This window comes from Oreochromis niloticus, linkage group LG14 (assembly GCF_001858045.2).
Source record: "Oreochromis niloticus isolate F11D_XX linkage group LG14, O_niloticus_UMD_NMBU, whole genome shotgun sequence".
NCBI lineage: Eukaryota > Metazoa > Chordata > Actinopteri > Cichliformes > Cichlidae > Oreochromis > Oreochromis niloticus.
Genome location: NC_031979.2, coordinates 35,025,998 through 35,031,651, shown reverse-complemented (window position 1 = coordinate 35,031,651; position 5,654 = coordinate 35,025,998).

The window sequence follows — 5,654 nt, the reverse complement described above, 5'->3', positions numbered from 1 at the left end:
GGAGGAAGCTGAAAGTCAATGCCAGCAATGGAAGGAAACAATCTGAGAAGCACAGGAGAAAGATGAGGACGAGTTAGATTAGAAGGAGTCCTTTCGGATGAAATGTGAGCAACTGTGATAGACTTTGCTTTCAGTGGCAGTGCTAGTCACTTAGATTTATTTGTGAAAGTGTCTCATTTCACTTTGTTCTCAGTTAACATGATGTTTAAAAAAATAACAGGAACACTCATGGAAAGGAACAAAGGTGTTTTTCTAATGTCTTCAGCCAGGGGCGATTTCAGCCCATTTTTGAATCAAATGAATCAAAGCACCCCCAAAGATTTCTTACGTTTTTTGACAATATTTGCTGTTTGTGTGACACACTACTAAAAATATAAAAAGCATACAGTACTTAATTGAGATGGAACATTTTAACAACAAAAGTATAGATAACCCCCCCAAATGGTTTGTTCCAGCTCGCCTCTCCCCTGCTCTGGCTCTAGCGTCCTTTCTGCCAGAGCGATGGTGGCTGAGACGCAGCGGAGCGGAGGTGTGAGTGCCTGGCTTGAAACAGGACATATTAGCTGCATTTAACCTTCAGTTACTCTTTATATAGTTGGGTAGGAGTCAGACCATGTTTCTTTTTAGCTGAAAAACACTACACCCAGGTAACCTGCAGTGTTGAAAACATGTTTTCCGACGATGTTTGCTACCCTACAATCCGTCCTCGTGTAGTAAAATCAGCAACATCTGACCGCCCTGTTGTTCCCATTGAAATTTATACAGCTTATTTAAAATCTGAAACTTAAAATTATCAGTAGCCTGCTGTTGTTACCACTGTCCTGTTTGAAATGGAATGAGAGAAGCTGGTTATTTTGTCATATGTGGTGATATTAAACCCAGGAGCAACATTCAGGTAAAAGTGTAAGAACAAATGATCCGTCAATCAAGGATAATGTTGGATCAGTGTTTCAATATTTATATCTTTTATTAGATGTTCATGTGGTTTGGTTATTTGCCTTTTGTTTGAAAGTACACTGAGAGAGGACTTTTTTATTAGTGATCTTAACAGTATTTTTTTCATATTAATGTGATTTTTTCATCTAATTGAATACAATCTATTTGTGTATGATTGTCAGTCCAAAGAGGGAGAGAGGAAAGAGGGGAACGTGAGGAGAAAGTACAAGTTCAAGAAGAGCCAGGTAAGAAAACAGACAGGGAACAGTGACAGGCACAACAGAAACCATTAAACTGCTTGAGAGAGTTGATCACCAAAAAGTGATGGACAGATTTGCCAACCTCAAGGTGAGGCCACATAGGTTAAAATAAAAGAAAAAATCTGCAGAGCCATAGTAGTATCTGCAGTAAAGATCTATTCATACATTGTATACATTGTACCATAGGCAAAGTTGCCTCCATTTTTATAATTTTTCTATCAGTATTTTGTAGATTTCAAGGACTCTGTTTTTGGAGTGTATTTTTATGTATCTGTATTATATTATACATACACATTAAAAGTGAATCTCTGTCCAAAAATATGCTCTGTTTACTTCTTACTCACTATGATCATCATTCATAATTCTCCCCCAGTAATTAAGGTTAGGATATGTATTTTTTTTTAAATTTCAATCCATTCTTCTTTTGCAGCATTTAAATAACCTTTATCAGATTTGATGGTTTTGTTACAGACTTTAAAAAAAGTGTTTTGCTTTTCTTTCACAAATGTGGGGATTAAATTGTGTTAAAATGTACAAAACAGTGATGTCATGTTTTGTGACGAGGACCCAGGCAGAGAGACTTGATGAATTTAAGAATCTTATGATTCAATAAAGAAATTTGCAGACTTGCACAGAGATGGTAAAATTATGATGACTGATAACGGAGATGAAGACAACAGAGGATGAGGACAGGGAGGAACAGGGGTTTAAATGCACCAAGGAGACAGTCAGAGGGAACTCTGTACAACTGGAGACATTCAAGGATGCAGGGACTGACAGAGACAGGGAAGAAGTCTCATCGTGACGAGTAAAGATTATCTTGCCTGGCTGGGCAGCTCTCTGGGTGCTCAGCACCCCCAAAGCTCTGGTCCTAGAATCGCCCCTGTCTTCAGCCCAGTAAAATAAAAGCTTTTTGTTATTTGTCCAAATCTCTTGTGAGTTCCTGGAAATTTTTTTTGCCAGTTTTTGTTCATAATTTTTCCATTTTTCTTTTTTTCAACATAGTATTTATACTTGATCCTTATAATGTTGGATGAGAAAAACCAGCCACTTTTATAAGTAAGCTATGAAGTCTTATGACATATACAAAATGAATTAAACACAAGTCTTTACCAGATGTTTTATTCTGTTTCTTTTTCTTGTGTAAGTGAAGGCATAAGTACATCACACTGTTATAACGGAAGCTGAGGTCCTACTTCTGATTTTATCTCATACTTTTGTCATTTCTGTGGAACTGCCACAGAAAAATTTAAGTTACATTTTCTGAACACTGTTTTTGTTTTTCTGATAAAGTGTGGGTGATATGGTCGCTGGGTGACACTGTGCAGATTTGTGCAAAGGTAAGTGAGTGAGCTTGTGAGTTTTAACAAAAGAGTCAGATGTTTGGTTCATGTAGTTTGTAGATTGAGTTTTGAGACATAAAGTTTGGAGATAGCTTAAAAAATGTAGAGTGTGTTTAGCCAGCTTAGAATCGCCAGTAAAGCCAACATGTGAGAGGATCCAGGGAGAACACAAGCATGGGGCAAACCCCACACTGACTAGAGGCAACAGTGCTAACCACTACACCATCGTGCTTGATGTGAATATGACACACACACACACATAAACAGATGTTTCTTCTAATCTGCTCCTGTAATGAGGAATGGCTATTTATAGCTACCCTGAAATTAAGACGTGACTGTAGGAATGAAGCAGTACTTTCTGGATACTGAGAGCCTATCAGTTACAAATCCAAATGTCTGAGGCTTAGAGCCTGCCCTGCAGAGCCATCAGCACAAGATGTGCATAGCAACTGAAGTACATCATTTTGTAGAGGACTGTTAGCGATTTGTATGTTTTAATGAGTCACCAATTTATCCAGAAAGCGTGTTTTCGTCTTTCTGATGATCAGTGGAGTGGCGATGCAAACAAATACCATCAGCTGTAATTCTGCTGTGAGCCTGCAGAGGAAGAAAATACCCCGTTAAACACTCGTGGTAGAATGGATTGGCCTTGTTCTGCTGTGATTGGCTGTTCCGTCGTATAACTGATGACATTCCACTGAAGGCCGCAACAGTGTTGATGTTCACTGTAACATTGTAGCTTCAGGCGGTGTGCTGATGTAACCAATCAAATATTCCTGTGTGTGTGTGTTAATGTAACAAAAGTTTGAATGTACAGGTGAGCTCACGGTGTCAGTCTGTGTGTCCACTGAAACTGTGAACCCTAGAAGAGTCACGGTTTTTGAGGCTCTTCTTTAGTCTTTCTAATACACAATATACTTATAAAGAAGCCTGTTTTGTTAGAGTGTACCGCACGCGCAGGCTGAAACAGTGGAGCTGTTTGTGTTTGACCGTGAACAACAAAAGGGGGTTTCTGTCAGATTTAAGAACTCTGTCACACACAGAAAGAGTCACAGTCACACCACGTCTCCATATACAAGATTCAAAAATAATCTTTAAACACCTCTGCATAAAGTTACAGTACTGTCCGAAGGCCTCGGGTCTCATTTCTTCATGTTTTTCTTCCAATTTCCAACTAATTTTTGAAGTGGTCTTGTTCAGTAGTTCTCCGGGCTTTCTGAAGGACTTTCTTTGGATGTTGGCTGCTTGTTCATTAATTTTCAATCCAGTCCTTGTGCCTGACCATTTCAGAAAAATGGTTTTGTTTGTTAAAGCATTTAACACTGAGCTATGAATCGTTCAATCATAAAAAAGAGACTTAAGGGATGAACCAGTGTTGAGTCTATACATAACATAAATGTTGTCTTTTAAGACATGTGTTCCCATTAATTTAGCAGAACTAAAAAGCTGAAGTGTTAGAAATGGTCTGAGTGTAAGTGTGGCTGTGAAGTTCTTCTTAAGTAAGGCAAATAGAGAAAAAGCTGAGGTACGCCAGATTACACAAGGTCAGGAGAGTTCCGCAGCACTATATACTTATGAACAGTATTAACAGAGAAAAAAATCTATAAAATTTACAAATATACAAACCGGTGTAAAAAAGTAAATATGTAATAAATAGTGTTATGTATATACAGTTGGGTCATTGCACATAGAATTCATGGTATTCATGACTGCGTATTTACGATCAACACTAAAACCCCAAGATTTTGCCAACTTTGTCCTAAAACAAAGTTTTAAAAATATTTCCTCTCCTGAAAATTAAAACTTCGGCCTCCGTCTTCACTCCATTCCCTTCAGGATTCTTGAATGTTGTTTCTCTCTCAGGTTTCGCTTTTTAGATGATCAACGTATTCGTTATGACGACACGCCATGTCACAGCGGACACGCCCCGGTCCGCGTCCCTCCAGCTGATGCAACCTAGCCGAGAGTGAAACGCAGTAAGGTTACGGAGCCTCAGAGCGCCTGCGTCGAAGGGTGAAGGCGGAGACGCCAGTAATACCGGAAACATGAACGTCTACAAAATAAAGGCACCCTTCGACCGAGTGACCTACTTTCCCAATCTGCGTCAGATTTCAGCTGCTAAATGATCAGTCATCGATCACTGGTGATTTTTTAATCAGGCAGATGTACTGTATGGAATGTAAAACTATGATAAACACCCATCAAACCATTACAAATCAAAATACCTGTAATTACAAATGAAGGTTTATTTCGAAACCAAATTATCAAGAAGACACCCATTCAGACAAATGAACAACATTAAAAATGATTTATTTATTTATTGCTATTATTAATAAACTTAACACGGATTAGACAGAAAGGCAAAACAACAGATGTCATGTAACCGGGTCATTAGTTAAAGCCAATTAGCATTCTCTATCCCCGGTTAATCTTTTAAAACTGTGTCCAAACAATCAAACTGATTAGTTACCTGCTCCTGATTACTGCTCATAGACTAACCACTTGTTTACATCACCTTTAACTTGATCCGATCTGCTTTTTCCTTGTAAAGATCAACGGTAATATGGTTAAGTAAAACGTAATGAAACACTAAAACTAGACTTTTGAAAAAGATCTAAAGGAAAGTACTGTTAGACACAAAAATCACTATAATAAAACGAGAATAAACAGGAAATGTTTCCAGTTTTAGTCTTTGACAGTGTTAAAAACAGACTGGGCTAACATGACACGCAGTGCTGTGTTTGTGTTGTAAACCCATTCTGGGCGTTTTAAAGTTTGCCTCAAATACCTGCTCCCTACTGTTAAAATAAAATATAATAATAACTGATAGTCAAATTAGTCAAAACCAAACTGAAAACTCTACACCTGAACAGAATGAAATAAAACATAATAATAAAATAAAAAATATAAAAATAACTTTGCCTGTTTCAGTAAATTTTGCACAATATTCTGCGGTCGAAAAGTAAAGGACATAGGACATCTATAGTTAAATGTCTTTATAGTTAAAAGACATTTAACTATAGATTAAAATCCACCTTGTTAATAATAATAAGAAATTGAGAGAAACTGTAGGCGGAAGCGGGGGGCTCTTACTTTGAAGTCTCGGGCGGAAGCA